Source organism: Abramis brama (assembly GCF_963993115.1).
Source record: "Abramis brama genome assembly, chromosome: 17".
NCBI classification, from domain to species: Eukaryota; Metazoa; Chordata; class Actinopteri; order Cypriniformes; family Leuciscidae; genus Abramis; species Abramis brama.
Genome location: NC_139979.1, coordinates 20,229,790 through 20,239,930, shown reverse-complemented (window position 1 = coordinate 20,239,930; position 10,141 = coordinate 20,229,790). Strand labels below are relative to the sequence as shown.

Genomic DNA, 10,141 nt, shown 5'->3' with positions numbered 1-10,141 from the left:
GTCGTCTTCCATGTCTATGTGTCTGTTCACTGTTTATGTCCATGTCTGTCTGTCTATGGTATGTGTCGTCTTCCATGACTATGTGTCTGTTCACTGTCTATGTCCATGTCTGTCTGTCTATGGTATGTGTCGTCTTCCATGTCTATGTGTCTGTTCACTGTCTATGTCCATGTCTGTCTGTCTATGCTATGTGTCGTCTTCCATGTCTATGTGTCTGTTCACTGTCTATGTCCATGTCTGTCTGTCTATGGTATGTGTCGTCTTCCATGTCTATGTGTATGTTCACTGTTTATGTCCATGTCTGTCTGTCTATGCTATGTGTCGTCTTCCATGTCTATGTGTCTGTTCACTGTTGTGATTGCCCACATGACTCAACTTTTGTCTTTGTCCACTCAACTTACTCCTGTCATCTGTCCTTGTCGTTTGACTGTGTCGTCTTGCGTGTCAATGCTGCATGTGTCATGTGTTTCCATTCTGTCGTTGCTATGTGTCGTTGCTATGCGTCGTTTCCCTCTGTCGTTACAATGTGTCGTCTTCCATGTCTATGCTATGCGTCGTTGCTATGCGTCGTTTCTCTCTGTCGTTACTATGTGTCGTCTTCCATGTCTATGCTATGCGTCGTTGCTATGCGTCGTTTCTCTCTGTCGTTACTATGTGTCGTCTTCCATGTCTATGCTATGCGTCGTTACTATGCGTCGTTTCCCTCTGTCTTCTTCCATGTCTATGTGTCTATTAACTGTCTATGTCTATGTGATTGATTGCCCACATGACTCAACTTTTGTCTTTGTCAACTCAACTTACTCCTGTCATCTGTACGTTTTGATAGTTTGTTTTCCTATTTGAAATGAAATAAGCAGAAACGAGAAAACGGCCCCTTTATTCGTTTTTTCGAAAAAACGAAAAAAGAGATTTCGGCTTGATTTTTCGTTTTTTAGTTCACAGGCAAATAATCGATTTATTTTTTATTTTTTATTTTTTTATGGGTATTATAAAATACCCATATTATAACAAATAGCCTAAATAAAATATATTTGGAAATTGCCCTTTAAAACGAAGGCTCAGGGTCCGTGTACTTTTTCGTTCATTCATTATTCTTTTTCGGAATGAAGATGAAATTTAAAAAAGGGTGCAGTTGGTTTTTTGTTTATTAAAAGAAAAAAATCAGAAATGGCTGTATTTTGTTTTCCAGATGTATTGTTATCATCAAATATTAGAAAATTGGACGACATTTCCGATCGTTTTTTGTGCAATGCAATTGACCGCGCGGGCACCTCCATGATTATTATTGTCTGTTAGGCTATATTTGCTTCCAGGAAATTGGTTGATGAAAAATGTATTAAAATTAAGATACAATTTATACAAAACGAAATTCACTTTAAAGAAAGGCTTTCTACAAAACAAAACGTAATGAAGTGGTCAAAATCATGTCTGACTCGCTCCATGTCTCTCGATATATATTGCGCATCCTATCTTACTCGTGCTGTTCACTTTTCATAAATCAACATAAATGGAAAAAAAATAACATTAATATTTAAACAAATATGAAACTAAATGCGCTTACCTATTTAATGGCTACAACAGTATAGTAGGCCTACAGACTCTCAATTTGTACAAATTGCTGCACATTCATTTAATTCAGAATTTTGCACACACAAGTTGATAGGCATTTGTTCAAATCAAGTTCACGGATAATTGTGCGTGCATTTATTAATCATTATGATACTAAAATCATAACAAAGTAGGCTATGCTATGTACAAAAAATCAGATGAGCACAGAATATGAATGCAATGTTTAATTACACGTTAAGACTTTGCACGGCGGTGTAATTTACTTCCGGGTAAAGATAGGATCAGTCAAATGAAAAACAATAAACGTACAAATAAATCTTACAAATTAAAAAACGATCGGAATTTCAATTTTCTAATATTTGATGATAACAATACATCTGGAAAACAAAATACAGCCATTTCTGATTTTTTTCTTTTAATAAACAAAAAACCAAGCTGCACCCTTTTTTAAATTTCATCTTCATTCCGAAAAAGAATAATGAATGAGCGAAAAAGTACACGGACCCTGAGCCTTCATTTTAAAGGGCAATTTCCAAATATATTTTATTTAGGCTATTTGTTATAATATGGGTATTTTATAATACCCATAAAAAAAAAATAATAATAATAAAAAAAAAATCGTTTTTTGTCTGTGAACTAAAAAACGAAAAATCAAGCCGAAATCTCGTTTTTTCGTTTTTTCGAAAAAACGAATAAAGGGGCTGTTTTCTCGTTTCTGCTTATTTCATTTCAAATAGGAAAACAAACTATCAAAACGTACAGATGACAGGAGTAAGTTGAGTTGACAAAGACAAAAGTTGAGTCATGTGGGCAATCAATCACATAGACATAGACAGTTAATAGACACATGGAAGAAGACAGAGGGAAACGACGCATAGCAACGACGAATAGCATAGACATGGAAGACGACACATAGTAACGACAGAGGGAAACGACGCATAGCAACGACACATAGCAACGACAGAATGGAAACACATGACACATGCAGCATTGACACGCAAGACGACACAGTCAAACGACAAGGACAGATGACAGGAGTAAGTTGAGTGGACAAAGACAAAAGTTGAGTCATGTGGGCAATCACAACAGTGAACAGACACATAGACATGGAAGACGACACATAGCATAGACAGACAGACATGGACATAAACAGTGAACAGACACATAGACATGGAAGACGACACATAGCATAGACAGACAGACATGGACATAAACAGTGAACAGACACATAGACATCGAAGACGACACATAGCATAGACAGACAGACATGGACATAAACAGTGAACAGACACATAGACATGGAAGACGACACATAGCATAGACAGACAGACATGGACATAGACAGTGAACAGACACATAGACATGGAAGACGACACATAGCATAGACAGACAGACATGGACATAAACAGTGAACAGACACATAGACATGGAAGACGACACATAGCATAGACAGACAGCATGTCGACAAAATTTTGGCACAAATGGAACCTCATACATAGCGCCCTCTAGTGGTTAAGAGATTGTATTGAAACTGCGGCGTTATGATAAGCGCTGTCCGTGGTGCTGACATCATCCAAGGCAGCTTGTCAACGCAGACCAAGCAGCAAAAAATCTATAAATGTTTTGAGCACAGTCAAATTTACCATAAGGTTTTGTTGCTAAATGAATGATGAATGCACATAAATGACAGTGGGTGTTAACCAGATTTAAACTGTTAGAATATGAAACAATTAGTTTCTTGCAAACCCCCATTATGATTATTATTATTATCATTATTATTATGTTTTTATTTTGTTTGTTTGTGTGTGTTGAGAAGGGTGTAAATTTAAGCGTTACAATATGCATTGATCCTGCGCCACAAGCGGCAACAAACAGAAGTACAGATAAAATTATCGTTTTCAAACAAGTTTCTTGAACACACCTCTTTTGTTTTATTGGTCGAACATACATATAGCCCCGCCCCAAACTCAGGTGTTTGGCACTACAATGGAATAGTAAATGTATTTTAATATATATATAGCCTATATATAAAAAAAATACTTAAGCTTTCAACAATGGAGCAATGTGAATGTGTGTATGTTTGCGTGTGTATTTTCCGCACTGGGACTGTTAAGTGCTTCTCTGCTCTGCGGTTCATCGTTCCATTGCCTCAGGGAAGCGTGCAGACCAATTGATCAAAACTCTCTCTCTCTCTCTCTCCATTTCTATCTGTGCACGTTTGTGTTTGAGTAGGATGTCATACCAGTCGCATTTCAGTAATTCCTTTCGCCAAGGTGTTGCACTTGTGTGTGCACGTATCCTGCTTGATCTCAACGCAACAGCTAATAGAGTATGTGTGTGTTGTTAGTGTGTGCTTATATGAGGGGGTGGGGGAGACTGCCCGTGTGTGTCAGTCAAGAGTTAGCTCTCTTTTCACCAACATTACTGCATGAAAGAGCTGTCACCCAGCATTAGCCATTCCCTGCTCCATGTGTGTAAGAGGTGGAGAGAGAAAATGAACATGAATATCGGTCGAGAAAACCTTTGAAGGTCGTAGTTCACTGTACTACTATGCAGATGTCTGAGTTTGGTCATTTGACAGCCTGCTTAATGATGAATATATCTTGGCAACGCCAAGCGCTCACACGAGACTAGACCAATGGCAGGCTCTCAAAAAAAAAAAAAAAAAAAAAAAAAAAATCCCTTGGTCCAAAACTGGGACTAGACTTTTCGCATGATTACCCATCATGCTTTCACTCTATACTCGACCTCAGATTATTTTCTCCACATCCGGGAGTGTTGCTGCGTACACACACACACACACACACACACACTGAGTGTTTATTGATCTTTTAAACGACAGAAAGCATAAGAAATAGACTCTCACCCGCTCAAAGCCAATTTTGAGGCATCTGTCGCATTCAACCTGCCATTTTCACTCCCCTCCCTCCATACACCCCCTCTCCGTCTCTCTCTCTCTCTCTCTCTCTCTCTCTCTCTCTCTCTCTCTCTCTCTCTCTCCCTCTGCGGAACTCAGTGCTCTTTCTCAGGCTGGATAACATTGCATTCATTAGCAGTGCGGTATACTAACATCATCTCCAAGATGCCTGACTCTCTTATCTCCTGCAAAGGCAAAAACCAATATGTTGAGCATGTTGCTTGTGTTTCTATTATGGTGGGGGCTTTACGTCGACTTCTTTTGCTAATTATATTTTCTATCCCCTAAAGCTTGTCGCATTTTAACATTTTCACTGAAACATTACTCTGAATGTTTATATATTTTCCCGCCATGAGTGAATTTGCAAACATATTCCGAATGATATCAGCAAATTGTCATATTACGATTATGTAAATATCATGTAAATGCAGTATTACTACATTACTATTGTCATAAATGGATTTGGCTAAGCCAATATTCTGGTTTCTAAAACCTGAGTAAACGGGTGGAATTTTTGGTCATGTAAACGCATTATTCAGAATATCCACTATAACTGGAATTTTATAGTTGTGCATGTCCAAACAAATGTTATTCTGGGTGATATTAGATATAGACAGTTGGCAGGTCAGGTAAGATTTATTCATTTTATAAAGGAAAAATATATATATTTGTTTGTTTATTTATTTATTTATTTATTTATTTATTACAAACATTAAAAGAAGTGATCAAGAAATCAACATACAGACACAAAAGCATTTATTAACCTACATTTTGCAGTTCATTGGGTTCTTGTTTGCTTTAGTCAAGGAAAATATATTGATTAAATCATTGTGCAAAATACAAATAAATGAATAGCAAGAGAAAGGGAAAATATCGAAATGCACGTTTTAGTGGAATATTCTGATTCCTAAGGAATATTCCAGCTGCTGTGAAGTATGTAAAATTACGTGCATGTGGATGCGATTTCACATTGTAGCTACTGTTCTTGTGGGGACATTTTGTCCCCAAAATGCAGGTAAATCCTGAGACACGCACACACACACATACACACACAAACACACACGCATGTTGGCATTCCATGTTTTATGGAGACATTCCATAGGCGTACTGGTTTTTGTACTGTATAGTATATCTCCCTACACTAACCCTACCCCTAAACCATCACAGAAAAGATTTAGCTAGCCTATTTTTGATATTAAAACATCATTTCGTATGATTTATAAGCTGTTTTCCTCATGAGGACCAAAAATGTCCCCAAGGTCAAAATTTTCTGGTATTACTATACTTGGGGACATTTGGTCCCCATAACGAAAACCAGGACCACACTCAGGCTTGAGTGCCCACATTTTGAATCATCTGTCCCAGGAGATGGTGTTTATATGAGGTCGGGGAAAAGGCTTCAATTTCAAAAGCACAATGGCGCGAATATTTCGTCTGGTCTACCAGGATTTGGTATGCGACAAGTTGCTTACGACTCTCTCTCTCTCTCTCTCTCTCTCTCTCTCTCTCACACACACACACACACACACACAAACACACTCAGGGGGTAAGGAAAGGGACGGATAGAGCGAGTGAAGGGTTGCGGCGCGGGCGGGGGAGACGCAGTCGCGCACACGCATTGGCTACACGCGCTCTAGACAAATCCGTGTTCGAGTGACGTGGGAACGTGTGCGCGTTGAATATCTCTCCTATATACTATCTGTCTTGAGAGAGATTCACATTTGTAACTTGTTTTTTTTTTTTTTATTATTACTTGACGACATTTTAAAAGCGTCAGTCCCCGAGACGAGCAAACCCCGCCATTCTTTTCTTTGCTTGCTAACTCGTTTACAGTCCATTTCTCTTGATATGCAATTATCTGTCCTCGTCTTCCTCTTTGGGAGCGCGACGGTCTTCAAACCGGAGACAAACTAAACTGGTAAGCAATAATCTCAGATTTTCTGTAGTCTGCGTGTGTGCTCGTGCTTTTTGGGGGCTGTTTGGATGTTTCCGTTTGCATGTGTGTGTCCATGTGGAATGTAAAGAGCGGTCAATCGATGCCAAAATGCAAGCTTGCAAAGCTCAGCTGTCGATTTTCTCAAAGCTTTTCGCCTGCGTTTGGTTGTATCTGCAAATGTGTGTTAAATCAAACCGAATGGGGAAAAATGTGATAAATGATGAAATCGTCTTCACAAGCGCATCCTCGCATTCATTATGCATGTGCAGCATAAACTCCTCTTATCTGGAGCTCGATGAAACAAACACACTGATATCACTGATATACTTCTAGAACAAGTCTGTTGTGGCCCATTGGACACATCCTGTCCTTTTAGCTTTTTGAAGCGAGAATGAAGGGCTTTTTATAGAGAAAGGCGTCCATTTTCGGTGTCGGGCTCCTCTAATGAATGCACTGCGGCTCGCATCAGCGCCCAGCCTCCCCCTGTCAACTCCCACACTTCACCCTGACCATTTATCTGATCTCACTGATCACGAGCTGGACCTTTTCACAGCCCTGCTCGTGCATGTTTGATCCATGCGTTTCAATCACATCATGTGACCTTAGGAACATGGCTTTTGCTGTCAAGAGGCCTCTATTTCAGCATCAGGCAATTTTCAAAGGAAAAAAGATGCACTGGTCACACTGATAGATGATAGAGGCCTACATAAAGGCTTCTGGATGTTAAAATGCAGTAAAATCCTGTTAATTGGTTAAATGTAAGTTTTAAGTGGCCATTTTATACATAGGCTGATTCTACTGGCAAATGTTGTTAACCAAATTGAAGGAAAAATACATTTTTAGTAAAGTTTCTTTTTTAGTTATCAGGTGATTTATGTTTAAATGTATTAGTTTATGTTTTACGGTTGTATTTGACAGTTTTCGTGAACTTTAAGACATCACTGTCCCTCTGTTACATTGCACTGTAAAAAGCAGCTATTAATAGCTGAAACAGGTCGGTGCATTAACATATAAATGTATTATATGCATACATACAGTAGCAGAACTTCACTTAATTACAAAGTTTAAAGTATACTGTCACTAAAAAGACTTACGGTGGATTCCTGTCAACTCTCACTATGAATGTGTGGCAATATTGCTTATCTGCACTTTGATTTCACCTGCCCAGTTTACAAGTAGTAATATGTCTCCCATTCAGTGTCATATTGTACGATACACTGTAATAAAATGAATGAATCAGATAGCAGTTAAAAATCACACAGCACAAGCTAGTGATGGCAGTGTCTGGCTTTGGCACAGAAACCTTAATCATCATAGTTGTGTGCTCACAGGACGCCTAAGATGTTCCTCCACCGTTTTTACATGGCCTATGACCACACAGAAATGTTTTAATGAAAGAAAGCACCTGGTAAGGGCTCAGGTTGTATCGCTCTCCGTTGGAGGATTCTGTTTAAGCAGATTGCGTCTCCTGGGATTGTAATTATGTAATACTCTGAAGAGTCCTGTGTCAGCATTGCTGTACCAACACCATTTTCCCACGATCTATACAGGAACTGAGAGCATTTCAGAATACAACAAAGGAAAAGAAACCCCAGCGGACGGCCTTTTTGCTATTTTTAAAGAGCGGACCCCTGACTGAGATTATCTCCTTTATTCTCCGTATAATTTAAAGAAGCGAACTGTAAAAATAAGGAGTCCTGCAGCTGTAAATGACGGGTTTTATATTTGCAAGTGGAAGTCTCTGCATGCTTTTGAAGCTGATAAATGGTGAAATATGATCGAGACATGGATTGTTTTAGCAATTGGCTTCTCTTTTCTATGCCATCCCATGAAGTGCACATTGTGTTAGTCGTGACACTTTCCCAGGCACACTTGTTCTTTCCCACTAGACCAATACAGCTTTTAAAACAGCCATACTGCAGCAGAAAAACAAAGTGGAGTGAACTGACCCCTCATACCCTCGATCAATGCTGTCTATAGCAAAGCTATATCCTCGCAACAACAACGGCAAAAGAGTTTTTCTCACAAACTACATCAGTGATGAGGTTTACACTGTTAAAACAGATTTAGAAGTAAGCTATTGTTCATATATTGACTGTTTATGGTCAGTGCAGTTAAGGTCCTGTTCATGGTTGTATTAGTGTGGCTTTTTAACAGACAGTGACATCAGATGAGTCAGGCAACATCTGTTTGCGGTGTGCTTACTTTTACCCTAGTGCAATGATGCAATAGTACTAATTTTAAACCATTTTTGGCAGAGATGACTGATGTCTTTTTCAAGCAGTTGATGCCAGTAGTGATATTTAATAAATGATGTTTTTCATTAAGAAAGTTCGGGAGGAACACGTTCAAATGATCTATCCAATCAACACGTCATTCCAATCAGCAATTAACACGTCTATCCAATCAGCATGAGAGGAGGCCAAATATACACAGTCCTCGACAGTTTTCAGCATCCCTCTTGGCTGGTTCCTACCACAGCCAGGAATACAGGGGGAGCACTCTGGATTCAGGCCAAAATACTGAGCTCAAAGCCCTGTTTTCGGACAGCACGCCAAAAACACATACTCTTTGCTCGATCGGATTATTTGTAAGTGTGAATTCATGAAAGAAACATTTTTGAGAGTTCTTGAAGCATTTTAGATTTAAATCCTACAGAAATCTGCCATCAGCATGCAATCAATTGAATCTAGCAGAGCAAAATCATTGTCACGTGATCAAATAATATAATATAATTAATATTATATATATATTAAATTGATCAAAAATGACAGTAAAGATATTTGAACATTGTTCCAAAACAAAGTCAAATAAATGCTTACTTTGTATTAATCAAAGTCATCCTCCTGTTTTTCACAAACTTTTTAAGCAGCACAACTGTTTTTAATATTGATAATAATAAGAAATGTTTCTTGAGCAGCAAATCAGCATATTAGAATGATTTCTGAAGGATCATGTGACACTGAAGACTGGAGTAATGATGCTGAAGATTCAGCTTTACGTTCACAGGAATAAATTACATTTAAAATATATTAATATAGAAAACAGTTGTTTAAAATTGTAATAATACTGTGCTTTTTATCAAATAAATGCAGACTTGATTTGAACGGGATATATATATCATCTCAGAATTGTCAGATTCTAATTTAGTGTGGAATCAAACTGAACAGACACACTCTCATTGCCTCATACACACCCATTGAGGCTTTTAGATTGTCCTTAGAGCTGTGATAATTAACTCTCCATTTCGTCGGTCCCAACTGGGACTGAAACTTTCATGGAATGAGAATCCTTAAATACCTTAAATACAGACGCGACAGAGTGCAAGAGACTGTGATCATTTGTTTCCTTCAAGCATAGTCATCCAACAGAACCTATAGCAAGCTGTAAGCAAGAGAGAATGATTCATTCAGTCGGTTCATACATTCTTTGTCTGGATCTCAAAAGGAATTAAGAAACAAGGTAATGCCACTTGTTTAGAGACTGTTAATTGCTTGTGGGAGGAGATACGGACATCCAGGTTAAGCAAACTAAATGAAAAAAACTCACTCGCTCTCTTTTCCTTCGAGCTTCCTTTACAGATACTGCTGCATAACTGGAACTATATGATTGTTCATCGTTCATTGAGCAACTGCCCCCTGGCAAGTTTATCTGAAAAGAAATGTACTGAAATAAAAGAAACACATAATTATTAATGTATTAGAAGGAATATACCTGAG

At 38.3% G+C, this 10,141-nt stretch overlaps 1 protein-coding gene across 1 annotated transcript in view; it reads left to right on the top strand.

Moving 5' to 3' along the window:
- The first annotated feature begins 6,066 nt into the window (after nt 1-6,066).
- The window catches only part of cacng8b (calcium channel, voltage-dependent, gamma subunit 8b), a 32,353-nt gene continuing 28,278 nt past the window's right edge, over nt 6,067-10,141 (top strand). Inside the window, exon 1 of the mRNA XM_084089501.1 lies at nt 6,067-6,404. The gene's annotated coding sequence lies outside the window, so the exon portion shown is untranslated. The remainder of the gene's footprint in view (nt 6,405-10,141) is intronic.